Source organism: Corvus brachyrhynchos, unplaced genomic scaffold (assembly GCF_000691975.1).
Source record: "Corvus brachyrhynchos isolate BGI_N302 unplaced genomic scaffold, ASM69197v1 scaffold175, whole genome shotgun sequence".
NCBI classification, from domain to species: domain Eukaryota; kingdom Metazoa; phylum Chordata; class Aves; order Passeriformes; family Corvidae; genus Corvus; species Corvus brachyrhynchos.
The window spans coordinates 7,677,699-7,697,076 of record NW_008238448.1 but is presented as its reverse complement, the minus strand read 5'-3'; the positions used below and the strand labels follow the sequence as shown (position 1 = coordinate 7,697,076).

The following is a 19,378-nucleotide window of genomic DNA, read 5'->3' as shown; positions in this document are numbered from 1 at the left end:
TGTGTCCTGAGGGACGTCCCCTGTGACCGGATGTAACTTCATTCACCACCACTCTCTGGGCCCAGCCATCCAGCCAGTTTTTTACCCAGAGAACCATGCACCCGTCCAAGCTGTGAGCAGCCAGATTCTTCAGGAGATTGCTTTCGGAAGCAGTGTCAAAGGCTTTACTAAAATCTGGGTAGACCACACCCACAGCCTTCCCCTCATCCACCGAAAGGGTCACCTTGATACAGCACGAGATCAGGCTGGTCAAGCAGGACCTGCCTTTCATAAACCCATGCTGGCTGGGCCTGATTCCCAGCACTAAGGACTGCTGATTTGAATGCCTTGCACAATTAAAAGAGCTCAAAAAGTCAGTAAAGATCCCTTTAATAGTCAGTCATAATTGCACAGCATGCTGCTTTGTCTAGTTGTTTGCATAATTGGCTTGGCTTTGGATTTTTCATAACTCTCAAATGCCTGTTATAGAGAGTAGAGGGGATGATAAGAACAATCATATCACACTGGTCTTCCATGTTTTAGAAACTTTGCAGTAAATACTCTAAACAATTAGGAAATCAACATTTATATTTGTTTTACATGATAATGCCTACAACAAAATGTGCCTGTTTGAGAATGTTGTTCAGAAAGTCACTTGAGGGAGGACTCCTGCCAATGATAGCTGTATCAACAAACAGAAACAATAACACATATGCTTGTACATAATTAGGCTAATTTGCTTTATTTCTTAAAACACTGTTTCATTCTTATGGATTAATTGACAGGGTAAACTTCCATTACATAAAATTATCACTCAACCCTTATTAATCCGAATCCATCTTCTCAGTCTTCACCAAATATGTAAATGTCTACTACCACAACCTCACTGAAGGAGCTGCTAAATTGAGCCTTTGGTAATCTCGAAAAAATGATATTTTCAACTTTCCTTCTATAGCTCCTCCATTCAGTTTTCTGGTGTACTCCATCATCATCCTCGTTCTTTATAAAGCAACTGTCCTCTGCTTGACCTTCTGCTTCTATTTTGCTTTCTGCTTGCTGGTGCAGTGATTCACCACCCGGTCTAATCTCAGATTTACAATTGTGTTGATAGCCCACAGTCAAGGAGATGAGGCAGTGAAAAGGACTGCCAGGCGAAATTAAATAAGCTTGGAATTTATCCATCCTTAGAAAGTGGTGCAAAGTCCCTTAATCTCTATCACCCCAAAGAGTTTTTATGGCAATAGTTCCTCCTTCTATGTGTCCTCCTAGCTCTCTTTGAAAAAAAACTAAAAATAAATACAAGCAAAATAATGAAGTCACTAAACTTACCAGAAGAAGAAGGATATCCCCTGACATCAAGCAGAAATTGACGCTCCAAGAAAAAAAGAGAAACTCAGTAAACCCATTAAGTACCTTTGCAATTAAGAAGTGGTATTACACAAAAGGTGCCCCCACAACATGATATTATGAGAAGCAAAGAAAGGAGAGGTAGAGAGAGGGAGATGCATGTACAGGAGATTTTAAAACAGAACCAAAGCAACTGGCAGAAAGAAGAAAAATTATCAAACATTTCTGTAAATATTCTGGGCCTGCTAGAGGTATTGGGGCAAATCAGTCATATTCCCTTGAATTTAATGGCATATTATTGACAACAACTTAGTATGAGCCCATCTGCCCCTTCTGCTGTAATCGGATGGCTAAGAAAAGAATAAGGGGTTGTTTACTGTTAAAATTAAACAAGAGCCATATTTTCTAGGAAAAGTCTTATGGGACAATGCATGTGTCATTTCCCTGTGAGCCCTGTGTCCAACCTTTGTTTGGCCAGCAAGTGGCATATCAGTCCTTGCTTCTGCCAGTGCTTGATGTTGTAATGAGATTTTACCACAGGAAAAAGAAAGGCAAATTAGTGTCCTTTCGATATTTCTGGTATGCACATAAATACAAGCCACTTTTGACAAAATGTTGTACAATCTGCTTTTGGAACAACACTAGGCTTTGCTAACAAGGCTCTGACTTCAAAAGTACCTGCACAGAATTTTCTTTCCTACCACATACTTATGCTTTATTTTTCCATTGTTGTTAAGCTGTGGCAAGAAGGTACAGCATCCAACAAAACTTTGTTTTGTTTCTCCTCCTTCCAAAATTTGTATCTGGAACTTTATTAAGAAGAGGGACTTGGTTTTACTTGTTAGCTTTATAATTTTGACTGACTGGAGTGACTTAATGATCCTCGGCACCTGTGTGTGTCTCCTGTTATGCTCCAGTGCACTTCAGTGATAGAAGTGCACATTAAAACTCAGTCATTCGGAGTTCCTGCGTCTTCTCTGAACACGAAATACTATCTGTATTTATGCTCTCTCCCCTCCCACGGAGAGATAAAGAGGCTTAATCTTCTCCTGGGCTCTGCATGATCTTCTTTTATCTCCTTAGCTGTGTCCCATATAATGAAAGTGACATCACAGGGTGGCTTTTTGCCTCTTCCCACATTACTTTCAAATTAATTAATGTTCTAAGTTTAGAATGTTTAGAAGGATTTTAATTTTTACTTGGCAATTTTACATTGCATACATATTTTTTTTATCTTTTTCTTGGGATGTATATTTTTAGATCAGTGACCTTTTGGATGTATGATTCATGCTGATTTAATTTTTTCCAGCTGGTCCATTTTCCCTTAAGTTAGTACAGATGTTCTGAAACAGATACTTTTGCCATTAAACCAGTCATTACACACCTGTGCTCCCGATTTTTTATTGAAAATAAATCGATTTTCTTCTCCTCTAGTCTCTATTTTTTCCCCCAAAATGTCCATAGCAACCTTTCAGGACAAAAACCCAATATAAAAAAAAAGCCCAAGCACCTGTACACTAATGCCACCTGTCACAGATCAGGAGCAATTCCAAATCAGATAATGCTATTTAATTTATCATGTAACTTTTAAAAATCAAGCACGTAGTCTATTTATTAACGAAAGTAACTAAGTAGATTTAATATTATGAGCATACATCAGACTGCAATGAGGTCTGCCAAAAATGATTTTGTTTCCTTGGATTGTATTCTATACACATGGCTCTTAGATGCACTCTCAGAAATATTAACAAACACATCCATCAGCAGCTGAGCACTCAGAAGTAAATATCATAGCATATTATTTGTCCATTAAGGTGCAGATCTGAGCTTTCAATAGGTTTATTTCATATGTAGAGCGTGGGAGCAAAGAGCATTTCTGTGCTTCTACAACTGAGCATGTATCCTTTATGCACTCTTACTTTGTCATGAGAAAAAAAGTCCTGTTACCATCTCCAGCCCTGCTATCTTCCCCTCCCTGAAATTCTCCTCTTCCCCTCCGAAACCTACAAAGGCACATAGACTCACTCAGTCACATTTTGACAATTTGAATCACCCTTAACCTTTGGAGAAGTGATTCCATATTACTTCTATAATCAGAAAGGCACCCCTCTACTCTTGTATTTTCTCCATTAAGAGGAGAATCATAAATAGTACCCTGGAAAAAAAAAAAAAGAAACAAAACTGTAACAGGGCTCTGAAAATAAGGGCCCTGGGAAAAAACACGGGGTCTCTCAGTTCAAGTACAAAGGCAACATCAAACTTCTCAATCATATTACATGAAAAATGTTAGGAGAAGAGAAAAGCAGCTGAGAAAGTTTTTAAACTTTGACCCTCATTGCCTACTTAGTGTAATCTGCAGCAAGTAGCAAAATCTGTGAAGAAGATTCAAGTGAAATACCAGACATAAAAAGGCATGGTAATGTTGATATAAACAGATCTTGGAAACTGGCACTTAAATGTGCTTTAAACATTTCTGTTTGCAATTCTATTAACAGTATTCTATATACTAGGTTTTTTTTCATTTATGATGTTCTCTCAAGTGAGTGCAATGCTCTTAAAGGTTTTGTGTTTCTCATAAACTGTTCTTGTCTGACATGCTTATATTTGCCCATTACTTATTCTATGTGAACCATAAACCCAACAAGAAGATTAAAGTACAGACACCCGTTGCAGTCATGACATAAACTGTGTATCTTTGTGGAGGACAACGGTATTAAAGATTTTTACTCTAAAGAGCTGCAGATGTTGAGCTTATGGGGCTGAGCCTAAATGCACAAAGAAGTGTTGACAATATTTTCTGGAAAATGTTTTTAAGAATGCCTAAAGAGCTGGTTAAATAAATCAAAAAGTAATCAGGAAATACTCAACAAATGCAAAAAAAGAGATCAGTTGGTCATTATTTGGAAGAATGCTTTTATTTGTTGTCAATTTGTGAAATAGTTCTGAAAATGTTACACACTCATTTTGATTTTACACATATTATCAGGATAATGTTAATTTTGGAACTATTTAGTTACTTGTTAATACTTAAGTTCCACCATTAGCAATACAGAGAAAATACAGATGCATTCTTCTGGGGAGCAGAATCTACCCCCTCTTATTTGACTGACCACTCACATGCTATAAACCGTGAGCATTCAATATGACTCTTTTGCTAACCATCTAAAATCTGATTTTTTCTGAAAAAAAATTGATCAAGTACTTATAAATGGCCACACATGTAGAAAACAGAGTTGGTTTGTACATACTTAGCCACAAAAAAATAACTACAACTGCAAAAAGCTGTCAGGCCAGATTGCCCTGCCATCCTTGTTCATGTCAGTGTTCATTTCTTCCACAGATTTTCTACTTGCATTCATGGGATCATCTTCAAAGTGAACAGATAACAGAAATGGCCCTATTTTTTAGCAGAACAAAAGAGTCAGTGGAGAAAAAGGAGTCATCTGTTGTTGTAGCAATAATGCTTGCTTCTGTCTTCAACTTTGAGCTCAGACTACTCTGCATCACAAATAGGCTTCATGCAATTAATGTCATCGTATTCATGCAAAATCAAAATGGGTAGTATAATGCAATAATCAAGATTAGAAGGGACTTCCAGAAATCATACAGTCCAAACAGCTGCTCAAAAAAGGATCCAGCATCCAAGTTAGGCCAGGCTGGTGTTAGATCAGGTTAAAATAGAAAATAGACCACAGTGATGATTGTCCTTTTGTACTTTAAGGTTATATCAAATACTAAACACTCTTCCAAATAGCTTTTAAAGCACACAAGAGAGTTTACTTGAATGAATCTAAGTTTTTCAGGTAGCTGTTATCACCTTTGTCAAGATCAATTAACCATTGTCCCTTCTCATAGAGGAGAGATTAATATTAGTCCCTAACTTTTAACACTTAAAAACTCCCAAAGTGGGATGGCTGAATGTGTTAAAGAAGGCTTCAGTATGGACAAGGCCAAGCAGCTTAAGAAAAGCATTGACTAATACAAGAGAAGGCTGAAAAGCTTTCTGTAAACACAAGAGCAACGTCTAGGACTCTTAGAACTGAGCTTTCAGGCTCTGCATTCTTGAAAAATCCTAGAGACTTGTAAGCATTTCAGGAGTAAAATGAAACTAAAATCTGGGAGTAGGATGAAAATAAAAACAAATGGAGATCTTTCCTGTGCAAATGCAACATCATAAAAGTAATAGCAGCCTGATACCAGTGTCAGTTGGAGCTGTGTTTTGTGAATAGCTTACAAGAAAGATGGAACTCTAGAAATTAGGGAATTACAGTAAAACACATCAGCTAATAAAGAAGTGGTGACGGGCATTAGTATAACTGACCCAGGACAATTGTTGGTGAAACAGCTAACATGAAAAACTTTCTAATACAACATTTGTAAGATTATTATATAGACACCGCTTTATATTTGCAGTAATATTCTCAGTTTGCATGTATTTTATTAAATTGAGAGGATTGATGCTTTATGAATTGTGAGAAAGACTATTTTGATTTCATCCATCAGAATCTCTGCCATAAAATCTTAGCTGGAGACTGAATTCTGCTGGGCTAGATCACTCCCAATTAATTAATCAGTAGCCCTATAATTAATGATTCTAATTAACAGATTAGGCCACAAAGGGATTCCTGCCTTATCAGCTATTTACGTGGTTGTTTGCTGCACATCGAGGAAAAGGGCTCTGCAGGTTTGCTGCAGATCCCCAGCACAGATGGACAGCAGGAAGCAAGAGAGTTTGAGACGGAGTGCAATACAGCATTTTCCTTCCTGAAGTGCCTCTGAGGTAGGGTGAAGTACAGTGCAGCAGGTGGGCTTTCCTGAAGCAGCTGGAAGGCAGGATTAGTCTTCCCTAGCTGCTCTCAGGCTGGGACAGCAACACCTTGCTGATTGCTATTGCTTAATTGCAAAATGGATGAACAGTGATCTGGATGACTGGTGTTTGTAAGTGACAGCATTTAGCTCTTAGAAGAGAATTTAGAGCAGGATGACAAGCTTCTCCTCCATGTGACGTTTCAAAGGTTTTTTCACCAGAATGAATGAGAGAGTAAAGCTGAGTTATGCATCTTTAACTCTTTAGTATTCAGAGCAGGCAAAATGCATGTTTACAACATGCAAAAAAAAAAAACAAACCAAACCCCAAACAACAAAAACCCCCACAAAAAACCAAACCACCAAATACCAAAAATCAAACCAAAACAAAACTAACCGCACAAATAAAAAGTACAAGAGTTTCCAGTGGCTGAAAATAAAATACCAGCATTTATCACTAGTGTGATTTAGTGATTTGCATCTGAGCAGGGATCAGAAATGCTCAGTAAGGATCTCATAGCCATTAGAGCTTTGTCTCCCTGCATTCCATGTGAGAAGGTTTAGATGCTATAATTCTTGGATTAAAGCAAAATCTGCAAGGACAGATCACAACAGAGGAAAATAAATATGGAATTGTCTATATCTGGAGTAAGTAGAGGAATTTATGTCTGGAAAAAAAAACCATTTCTGTTTCTCACACCTGTATATGTCTCCCATTTCAGTTCTGTTTGTGGTCACATTTAAATAAAAACCCTTTATAGGAAAAAATTCAAAAGGATTTGAAAAAGAAAGGTGTTGATTTTTGTGTCCTGAGTTTTCAGTCCTGTGTGGGATCTTTTCCTTCTGTTTGCAGCTAGTTTGATAGAGAGCTGCTGAAATTCAACTATGCACTTTTAACATTGAAATAGTAAAATGAACTTCCAGAGGTAGCAGAGAATTAATGGGAAATGTGCTCAAATCACAGTGTATTTAATAATAATTTTAAGGGCTAAATTTTCCCTAGTTTTCTGTGGGTAGTCAACAAGAAGTGTTTCTTTTCTCTTAAACTTCCACCGCGACTTGCTCCCTTCCTAGTGCAAGTGGACTTGATGTATCAACATCCAAAAGACTGGCATGGAGGTGCAGGCCAAGAGTAACTCCACATACAGATCATTAGCACAAGAATCCACTGAGGGCTGTTAAATATAAATAGAAAGCTGTTACTCATAACTCAGGAACCTTCTGAGCAACACACAGCTAGAGAGTGAGAAAACTGTCCATGGAAATACCACTATAGGCTTGCCATGTTCTTTTGGTGCTACCAGTGACTGACACGGCATGTTGAAGGAGATGGACCTTTGCTATATCAATAGATAATCATAAAATTTTATTACCTCAACTGCAGTAACTGACACAGACAGTGATAAAAAGTGGGCAAGTGTGAAATACTAAAATTCACAGGAGTACCTGGATCACAATTTATGTCTATAGTCCCTTGTCACCCACATAAGTCCACTGTAAAGACCAAAATGGAAAATCAGACCAAGATCCAATATTCAGTTTCGCCAGTATAAATAGAATGGAATTAAACAAAACTTTTATTGTTAAAGAGATAGAATAAGTGGTTCCATTTCTCACAGCCTAAATCCAGAAAGACAGTTGTTTTGCCTCTGAGGATGTTTTTAAAGAATGATGTATTCCTTCCTTCCAGTCCCAGTGTGTATTTCTAAAGAAGGCCATTCTGCAAAGAAATACAAGTTATGAATATACTGCACAGCAATTTTAGTGACAGGTGGACAGAAAGCCAATTACCAAAAATTCACCTTTAAGATTTGAGAAGGGTTATTGTGCATGTCTGTGTCTGTGTGTGTCTGTGTTTCATTAATGGAAGAGTTGTAAAGTGTGTTGAGGGACTTGATTTTTAAAACAAAATACAAGTTAAAAACTTGTCATGAATTTCGAAAGGCAGCAGCATCTAATCAAATGTGTCTGATTAATTCTGCAAAGGCGTGACCTCTTTAATCTCTCTATTCAGTTTTCCGGGAGTAAAGCAAAGTTTAATAAGAAAAAAAAGGAAGGACCTTGCTGCTGAAAGACCTAAAACCCTTCATGGAAGAAAAAGGTAACAGTGGAAACATCTGTCTGTAAAGGTAAGTGGTCTGTTCTTAGGTTCACGTGATCTCAGCCATATGCTCTGACATCCCGTGGTGTAGGGGCAGGTACCTAAACTTGCCAAGCGTAAGATAACACACTTTTGGACTTTGCTGATTAGTAAAAACAGTGTTATTATTTAATACAGGTAAAGCTCTGGTGCATCAGCTGCACCTTGTCTTCTGGAAGGACAGCAGTTCTGGTTCATCATTTCAGTTCAGAACAAAAAACACTGAAGCAATTATGACTTGCATAAAATTGGTTTCTCTGTGGACCACAGCCAATTACCAGTAATGTGATAGTCAGCAGAGAGGATGTACTTGTCAGAATATTCCTTTAATTACAGGTTATTTGAGAAATTGATTAAATAACCCTTCCATCTTGTTTTAAGTGCTAACCACCTCCAAAACTTTATTTTTTTAAGAAATTTAAGAAATTTTTTTAAGAAATTTTTCTAAATCTCACATAAAAATTACATAAAAACCATTCAGCACTTAGAAGCTTCCTCTAGTACCTGGGATCTCTGCTTTCTGGGGTAACTTGGGAAACATTCTGTTGTCACGGTTAATGAAGAACGGAATGTTTGCTTAGACCCCGGGTATGTTTTTATAGCAATTGTGTAAACCTATGTGGTCCCTTTCATGTGCAGGACCAAGATTTTACATTTTAGTTGCTTTCTCAATCTGATTACCATCTCTGACCTACAAAGTATTATACTTTGTTCAAAGACTTCATCCCAGATTCTGACAGAATATTTGCCTCGGCATTTGTTAAAAAATTAAGGACAGCAGGGTCCACACAACTTAGACTTGATTACCCTGAGCCTAAGATAGCACTCATATCTGTTAAAATCTGCAATCTTTGAACTGCATGTATATTCCACCAGTTCTCCTTAACAGGCTGTACATTTCATCATCGCCTCCATATAACTTTAGAGACTGTGGATATCACAAGAACCTTTAGCACATCATTATTTCTTTTCTCACTCCATGAAAAGAAAGGAGAAAGAATTTGGATATCTGAAACCTGGTTTCTAAGCACACATCTCTACCCTTCAAAAATATATTCTACCTTGGCAAGTCTTTCTAAGTAAGTGAGAGAGGCTAAATAATAATGGGTGTAGGAAAAAAATTAAATTAAAAGGGACTTATGTACTACATCTGAATTCAACACACTTGGATGATTCCCCATGGAACATGGTATGTTTTTTGTCCCATGTGAAAGGAAGCCAAAGTTAATTATAGAACACAGCACTGGGCAAGCAAATAAATCAAACTTTGCACTGCTGAATTCTCACATCTGCAAATTAACAGTTATGGGTCTGTTAGTGTAGACTCATCTGTTACAACAAAACAATACAAATGTAATAGTTGTTTATCTTAGGATAAGAAGATGTAATCCAAAACAAATGTCCATTTCACAAGAATTCATAGTCACGGGGCTAAATCACCACCCACAGAAGTGTGTATCAGAATGAGAGCATTAGCTCAATACGTAATACTGCAAAAGCCCACTCCCAGTATCTGTGCAAAACCTATAGATATAGGAATCATACAAAAAAATAATATATAACTATACACATGATTATGTATGTGTGTATGTGTATGAGAGAGAGAAACAGAGGGAAAAATATGCAATTATTCTTCCAAAGAGAAACTTCTCCAGAAGATAAAATTTCCATTAGCAGATTACAAAAGCCTATACCCCCACTGAACACCCACGAATCTGCAGCATAGAAGTGGTTCAGTCACCGCCATATGTGCAAGCCAGGCTGATTGATTATTCACGTTGAAAGATTAGTTTAAACAATCACAATGATCACTAGCTTGTATGGGTCATCCACTTGGAAAAATGGGTGTCAAACTAATTTTTTTTCTGTTGGCCAGCAGTAAGCATTTTCAGACAGAAATGAAAAAAACACTACAACAAAAGAGAAACATCCAAATCTGTGTGGAGAGTGTTGCTGAGGCTAAGTAATGTACTAGACAGTTTAAACATCCAGGACTGTGCTGCAAGTCTCATTTTCCTTTATTTAAAAGGCAGGTATTATTTGATGCCATAATGATTTTTTGCCTTTTCTTTTATACCCCTTTTATATACCCCTTTTATAGCTTTTTGTATTCTCAGTGGTTTTTTGCCTACATTCTTAGACTTATTTTGTCAAGCTAGGAGACTAAACATCTTAGAAGTCTCATAGTTAGGGATCAGAATGCCGCAGACACCAAGGTTCTCTCCAGAACACATTTTGTAAACTAAGATAGAACCATCCAGGGGAAGGTTCCTTGAGGAGGGCGGCTCACTAGAGTCTCTCTATTTGATAGATATGCTAATTAGTAAGACCTATAATGTTATACCAGATCTTTTGGGGGTGTGCACTGCAGTGTGCATTGAGATGCATTCCACCTGGACGTAGTGCACCTAAGGATCCTTAAAATAAATACCGAGATAAAATCCCTTTTTCCCTTCTAACCGTGTTTGATTCTTGATTTTAAGACCAGGAAAAGGCATCAATTTACTTGCTGCTTCTTCACTTGGGGTTTGTAAGAATCATTAATTAATGGAAACACTTTGAACAAGTGAAATCCTCTATAATGACAGTACTATTACTACGGGAAGAGAAAGGCACCACCTGAAAGTAAAATCAGTACCAGTTTTCTTTTCCCCACTTTGAAGATTGGAAGCTCACACCTAATTTTAAATATATTCTGTTGTTTAGCTTCGTTTCTCTCTCCTTGGTTATTATCTCTCCAGAGTAAGTAGGGTGGCGTCATAACTTTGAGGGAGGATTCTCATTACAAGGCATTGCAGGATTACTCCAGCTTTATTCAAACTAAATGTGTTTAGCTCCAGTTCAAAAGAACAAAAAACAACCACTCCATTCCTCCACTTGCAATCATACTCAGGTATTTACTCCATTGATTTAGAGGTTTAAGTATCTTGCTGGATTTTTTTTCCTATGTGTTTCATTTGACTGCAGCACAGAGTAGCTTCCTCTAGACAGCCAGGTTCTCGTTTAGCAGAGGTCAGCTGTAAATACATATGCAGTGTTATCAACAGGATTTGTTCAACGCAGGGAAGTCGCCGCAGCCCAGATTCCATCAGTGTTTTTATCCGTATTAGGTAAGATTAAAGCCGCTACAATAGCATGCAGAGGAGGTGCTGAACTGTGCAGGGGCACCGTTTGACTCCTTCTTGGAGGCTCACTTAGCACCTTTCCGCTCTCACTTAACAACTTCGCTGTGCTAAATCCAGACCTGGCTAAAGCCATTCATTACACAGCACTAAGGCACAGATAAAAGACAGGAGCTCAATACCTGAAGAGTGTTCTCACTGAGATAATGCAGCAGTTAAAAATTAGAAAAACCCTCAGCATTGCCCCTTCACAGATCATTATAGTCCTGCTGATAATACAAGTAGTGCAGAATTAGGCCACCAGTGAACATCTTGAGTGAATATCACACTGTGTGAATATCCACTGAATATCTTGAGTGCGTGGATTAGCATACATGAAAGCCACTGCCTGCTACTGCACTGAATCCAGTTTGCTTAAGCATGTAAAAAGGACACTGTATTGCTGGAGATCTTTCCCTTTTTTTTTTTTCTTCTTCACTGAGCTGGACACTGACTGGATTGCATCAAAAAGATGAAAAAAAATAGGACTTTTATAAGGGCATTCTTTTAGCAGCAGGTCACACAAATTAGAACAAGAAGAATATAGATTGGGTTTGGTAGATTCCCACTGATTTCCAAGGATCCTTTTGTGATTTTAAGGAGAAAATGAGAAACAAAACTAAATAGGTAATCCTAGAGAAAATCCTGCTAGATCTATACTAGGTACTCCTGTGCAGCAAGCCATCAGCATCTGTCAGTGTGAAGTGAGCTGTGATGCTTGGTTGCATGGTGTTTCCCTAGATGATTTGGATATACAGTTGGCATATTTTATGTGAATTATGAAGTATATAGCTGTGTGTTGGAGAAAAACCCCAAACAAACAGAAGAGAGAAAAAGAGGCAACAAGCATGTCTAAGAAAAGCACTGCACAATCCATTTATCAATTTGCTGTAATGTAAATGGGTCTCTCACATCATTAGCAAAAGAGTTTTTATGAAACATTTCAACTTTGAAACACTGCATAAAAAAATCAGTACGTGATCACTCTCTTATCTGCTTTCCATTATTCATCTACACATAAAAAAAATGTTTTGATACAAGACAAAATGCAGTTCCCAGCTGTATTTTGTCATGAAACGGCTTTCATAGCTCACAGCTCTAATATCAGGAAAAGATTCTTATCAGCTGGGTAAATACATTCTGCTTTGTTGATGCTGCCTGTTAATTTTGCATCTAAAGCTTGCCAATGTTATAGAAATGTAAAGCTTCAGAAAACCCATTGATGGGAAGTGCAGTTGCTGCACTGTGGATAATTCATAGGCAATAGATGAAAAGGATCATGCTGGTTCATCTCATGAAGTATTCCTGTCTTCAACACAGATAGTCAGTGACTAAGAAGACAGGTAGGCCCTCAGGTGCTTAGGTAGATATTGCAGTATAAACAGGTGCGCACATACCTGTGGGCTGCTTGTGAGGCTGCAAGTAGTTTTTAAACACTGTGATTTAAACAGTAAATTTTAACTTCAGAAAAGGGTTACCCAGAGAAGTTGCGGATGCCCCATCCCCAGAAGTGTTTAAGGCTGGGTTGGATGGGGCTCTGAGTTACCTGGTCTAGTGGAAGATGTCCTTGCCCACAGACAGGGTATTGGAACAAGATGATCTTTAAGGTCCCTTCCAACCCAAACCATTCCATGATTCTATGATTCAGCATCAGCCACTGTCCATTTAAAGGTTCAAGCATTGAAACTAAGAAAGAAATTAAAATAGGTGATGAAAGTTCATGTTACAAATGGTCTTCCAGAATCAGTTTTAAAATAAAATTTTCAAGTATTAATCATTGACTCCAGTGCTTCAGTATGTTGGGTTTGCATGCACCTCAGACATTTAGAACATATCTTCATGGCATGAGGTATTGGTGGTGATACCTCAGCACTATGGGTGAGTTTAGTTTGGGAAAGGAAACAGCTCAGCTGTTAGCATGATCCTACAGTCCTGAAGTCGAACAGCTCTCCTTTCCACTTCCCCAAAGAGCCTGGGTGGACCTATGTAATTGAAAATGCAATTTCACACTATGTGTGCACAAAATGTACTTAGAGGAGGCACCATTCCTGAAGAGTACACAGTTAAAAATACTCTGATACAAAAAGCTCAGTTATCCCTTTTCATCCCACTGCACTGTCTCCTCCCCACCATGTCCAGCCCAGCTGCTTTCTGCACCAAGACGATGCCTCTTTCTCTCTGACTCTGTCCTGCACTATACAAGGGCCCCTCAAGACAGAGTTTTGACACTCAAACCCTCTCCCACCCTTCACATGTTTCTGGCATGCCTATTAGCTTTTGTTCAGGATTTTCCTCTGACAAAACAGGCTGAAGAGCCCTGGCACAGAGAACCAGTCTCAGGGTAGCTTTAGAAAATCCCCTAAACTGGCGACTAATCAATTTGAAAAGAAATGGGAAATGGAAAGAAAGATCACTTGAAACCCAGATTTGGGTTGATGCCATTTGCTGTTAAACTGAAGCCAAGTCATCTTAGCAGCTGCAAAACTTCAAATCAATTGCAGGGGCTATAATGTAAGTCACAAGACGGAAGGAAGGAAACATGGAGAACAAGAAAAGATGAACTGTTAAGCTTCCTTTGCAAATACAGAATTTGATTTAATGTTCCAGATTACTAACTTGGATTATTTGTTTCCAAGTGCTGGGATTAATCAACCCTTTCCATTACCAAGTCTGAATGAAATGTTCTTTCCATAGCCCTTGCAGAGATGACATAAAAGCACAGAGAAATATTAATAATGGCAAAGCCAATATAATCTTTAATCCACAATAAAAATATCCTAATGTATCATGGTCTCCATAGGAACTGCACAAAATCTGGAGCTTGTATTTTGCAGTTTTCTCTGGTGTTACCAGTGTAGAGCTAAACCTGCAGCCCTGGCCATGAGCAGTGGATGTGTTGGATGGCCTAGAAAGGGGAAAAGGGAATGTAAGTGTGCTCCCTTAACACCACTCTCTAAAAGGAGCAGCTGAGTACAGTGCATCTGAAGCTAAAGAAAACCAGGGCTCCAATCTACTAGATAATAGTGACCTACCCATTCAAGAGCTAAAGAAAAAACAGAAATTGCCCAACTAGATGCTACACTTGTCTATATATTTGTTCAGGAGTGGGTCTGATGTTATAGCTTTCTCTGCTATATTATCTTAGAATCATACCTTGTCTCTAGTGTAAGCTGAAACAAAATTGCTCTCCAACAGCTCTTTTTCTAAAAAAAGAAAACCACAAAGGGCAGCTGTTAGCAAATGCTTAAACCTTTTATCAAGCACTGAAATACCACAGATGTTCTTATTCTGCTTCTTCTGCACTGCTGCCTCTAATGGGTACAAGCTCTCATCTGATGTCTGAATTTTCTTCACTGGTTAAGGGTATAAGCTAGTGCAAAACAGGCAGGATAGAAATCCTCCACAGTTACACTGCCATAGAATTTTTGCATGCTTTTGTGCCACTAGCACAGTTCCTGAGACTTCTCTCTACATATACAAAGTGGGAATAATTATTCTGTCTCAGCAGTCTAGCAGGGAAAGCTGATAATTCCCTTAAAGAGTAGGAAGTGCTCGGATATAGAAGGTTCTTACAGGTATACTGATAGACAAATCAATACATTCAAAAGATATAAAAAGATACTATCTTATATGGTCAGTTATGAATCTAAAAAGATTAAATGATACATTCAGTGTGCTTCCAAAGGGCCTTTGTTTTGCTACACTAGAGTAAGGTAATCATTCATCTTTACTTGCTGAAGCTTCTTGCACTGTAAAGTTTTATCTTCTTTAGGATAATGGTAGCAAAATCAGACCTGGCAGCTCTATTCTCCTTTAAATGTTCCTGCCATAGGGTTACTAGAATAGCACTAAAAATTAAAAGGAGACAAGGGAGGAATATAGATGTAAAGAGCAGGGGGAGACATTACTATTGTCAGTGAGAATTAGCCAGTCAATCTTTCTAACCACAAAGCAATTTAATTTGACCTTTTACTGCATCCATTTTCTCTGATTAATTTTTATGATGTCAGACTTCTTGTCCCTTGAGGCTGGAAGTTTGCGGGACATTGTTCAAGTCTTTAACCCAAGGCCCTCTGTCTGGCTCTCTGACGATCTTTCAGATGCAAGCAGCTTAGAGCCCTGACACTTCTCAAATGTGCACGTGATAATCTGACAAGCATGGCTCCTCTCTCTCTGAAACTTGCCATAGCATTGAAGTGAGTTACCATTCAGCACTTAACAGCTGTTGGCTTCTCCTGACAGTGTTAATACAACATTAGACATAGAGATATTTAGAGAGTGAGAGATGTTTTTTAAGCAATTGCAGGTCTGTGAGGTTTCTCTGAAAGGTATTTATTTAACTGGAGCTCACAGCTGCAAGACTTAAAAAGAATGTATCCATATACAAGCAACAGCAGTAGCTTGAGTAATTTGCACACAAAATGACTCCACTTGACATTTTCACGTTTGCATTTTCTGACTCCCCTTATAGGAAGTCTAATCTGCTGCCACCAACACAAACAAGCTTTGTCTGTTTGAAAAGTTCATTGCTTGTTACTATAACCAAGCACAACACCGAGACAGCTGTATCTCATTCCTCTGTGTTCCAATGCTTTTCCTTAAAATCACATCAAGTACTATTTACAAAAAAAGGCATCTTAAAAAAAACAAAGCCTAAAATAACTTCAAAAAGTCAAGGATATTTTTTTTTTTCTTTTGGGATATCTACCTCCATCTGCTACTTCTAAGTCTAATGCTCAGGAATAAATTAACCAGTCAAGAACACATGTATTCCTAAACTGCCATGTAAGTGATGTAGTTGTGAATTTATTCATCCTAGTTTCTTCTTTCTTTGGCTCCAGTTTTGCAGTCTGTTCCTTCCATATCTATGTTTTTGTATGTATTAATTTTATCAAATTCAACTTTCCTGGCAATATGCCTGAGAAGAACAATCTACTAAGTGAAGTTTCCACACCTTTTTACCCTCACAGCATCTTCTCTAACTACTTACAAATCAGATCAAGATGTAAAAGTGAGAGTTGAATTTGATGACAACAGGGATTTCCATCTGATGCTCAAAGTTGATTGTATTTCTGGTTCTATTTAAAGACAAGCATAAGAAGAACAGTATATTTTGGCAGCACAGGCATAGCCCTGCAAAACACGGTACATTGTAACAGACTATTTCATAGGAACTGGGAGGAAAATGTGAGAATAATAATTTTTAATGTTTGTACTTAAGCATGTCTGTGATGGTGATCCCTAGATAGAAGAGCTCGCTGTTGTTTAGAATTGAAGCTACTTGTTACTCTGCTAAACCAATACATGTGCAAGGTCCAAGAACTGGATGTCTAACGCCCATTGATGTCAAGAACAGGAATAGTCATTTATGAGCCAAGACCCTGGCAACCAATGCAAACATCACTTCTTACAGGAATATACACCACCTTAAGAGAATTTGCCATGGCATTAAATTCCCTTTTAAGTGTAACTTTTGACTTGGGAAGGAGTACCAAAGCAAGCAGAACAACATTTCCCTCCAGTAAGGGGTTTTATATATTTTGACTTAAGGTGACTTATTATATATGATTTTAGAATTTTTAATATATGTGTTATTTGTTCAGAAGAAATCCCAAATCCTGTCTTAAAAACTCTAGACACATTGATAAAATAAACCACTTATGGAAGTTGTTTATAGGCATATAAGCTAGCCATCCAAAAATCTCATCATACTTGACTGCTTTCTGAATATAACATCATTGCTGCAGATGGTAATCACACTGCATCATGATGCTTGTTTTAAAAAGTGCTTTTTTAAAGGTTCTGGGCATGGCAGAGACTCACACACATTCGGTCAGCAGAATAAAATGTTACCTCTAAGTTTATTTTATCCAAATGAATATAATTGCTGGGATCATTGAGAGCCTTATTCTCAATGCTCCATGTCTGCTCAAGAGAGGAAGAGCAACTTCACCTTCAAACATACATTTCCTTGTACAATTTACACTTGTGATGTATTAGTCAGTTACTAATTAAAAAGCAGGTGTTAATGCTCATTTTCATACCATAAAATCTTCTGAGTTTTGCCCTCAATAAACCTCCATGTTTGGGGTTTTGTTTTTTGGGGGTTTTTTCGTTGGTTGGGGCTTTTTTGTGTTTTATTTGTTTATGGGTTTTTGTTGGTTTTTTCTTTGTTGTGTGGTTTGTGGTTTTTTTAAAGTAAGTCTTTTATACCCAGCACACTAGATTCATATTTAGGCTTAAGTCCCATCCACCTCAGTGGGTCTTGATGGGATTTTTGCCTCAGGTAAGACTAGAAGATGCAGACCTGATGTTCATGTGTTTTGACAAAAACATCTTCACACATTTTGAGTTCTTCAGTGCTGACAATATTGATATTTTTTTCCCTGCATCCAGCCAACTCAGTGCATTGAATATTTAATAATACAGGTGATATGAGGACCCATTGTCTGACTCATGTAAATAACACAGTAATTTAAGCCGAGTCTTCCTTCTCTACTGTGTATGCAAGGCTAAATGAATACAGTGTCTCTCAAAAAATGCCATAAACATTGGCAGTAACATAAAAGAAACCAGGATAAAGCAGACATTTGGAAAAAAGGACCAATTTTTCAATTTTAGAATATTTTGCTGCCACCTTTTGGAATTTAATAAAATGTGCATCTCAGTGGTTCGTAACAGGGATATAATTCAGCCCTCAATAGCAATTGCTAACATTATGACAGAAAGAATATATGCATTTCTTCTTTATTCTTTTCTATATTCTTAACAAGCATGTCCAGTTTCACCTTTCACCTTCACAGACAGATGGAATAGCACAGATTCAAATTTAAGACCTTCACATGTGAACTGAATACAGGAAAAAAATTGCACATCAAGCATAACTCTCAACAAATGCCATGATTATTCAGCAGATCAAGCATAAATAAATATGGGTAAACAAAGCAAGGAGCTGCTTACAGATGACACCTAAATATCAATTAATCACTGGCAAATAATTGTTAGTTTAAATCCAAGGTTACTTGTTAGAACTCAGGGCCTCTTTCCCCCCAGGTGTGTTGTGGCCTTTGCATAACTGCACTGCTTTTAAAATATAACTCTACATAAATAAACAAGAGGAAAACAAGTCCTAAGGCTCTGGGCTCTGTCCTACATACTCTCTCCCTGTTTCTGTCAGAGAGATTTTCTTCTGCACAACTTACAAAAATGCAATGCATATTGGGGAAGATTAATATATATAAATATAACACCAGTATAGAGAACATGTCAGAAGTTCTTTGTTATCACTAAGACAACTGGGGCTCTAGTCTTATTTTAGAAAAGGAGTGATCAGAAGCATTTAAACTGAAGGAAGAATAGAAATGTCTTTACCGGTAAATGGTCCTGGACAGCTTTTCTTTGATGCAAGAGGTTGGTATTCCCAGAGCACCCTGGGATTCATTGTGGCCCATACAGTGGACAGATGACCTCTAGGACAGCCAGCTCTGCAGGGACGTGTGCTGCTTAGCAAAGTGTCTGGTTGCCAGGGGTCTGGTGCTCACCAGGTGGATTGCACAACCAGCCTTTGGGGAAATAAAAATTGGAGCATTAGGAGGTGCAAGCACCAGGCGATTTACTTCTATGTCACTATAATTTCTTCATGTCTAAAATGTAATTTAAGTTAACATACAAGTGCTGTGAGATCTTTGTTCCAGAAAGGACTAAAACGAGTATGTTTCTTATGGAAAGTGCTCACATCCCAAGTGGGAAGGTTTTGGACACTTACCTAACTGCAAGAGTGGGGTCGACGAATGTGTTTCAGCCCTGGTAGAGTGTCATTAATGTATGGATGCGCCGCTTGTGGGAACAGGGTTATTTGCAGGATAGGGGCATCGATAATAAATCCCGGGAGAGTATGGGCATCGATAATAAATCCTGCCAGAGCGGCTTTGGCCCGGCTGAGGAG

The 19,378-nt window shown here is 38.0% G+C and overlaps 1 protein-coding gene across 1 annotated transcript in view; it reads left to right on the top strand.

Moving 5' to 3' along the window:
* Positions 1–19,378, top strand: part of MAP9 (microtubule associated protein 9) — a 97,245-nt gene that overhangs the window by 56,290 nt on the left and 21,577 nt on the right. Inside the window, exon 2 of the mRNA XM_017736853.1 lies at positions 8,147–8,261. The gene's annotated coding sequence lies outside the window, so the exon portion shown is untranslated. The remainder of the gene's footprint in view (positions 1–8,146; positions 8,262–19,378) is intronic.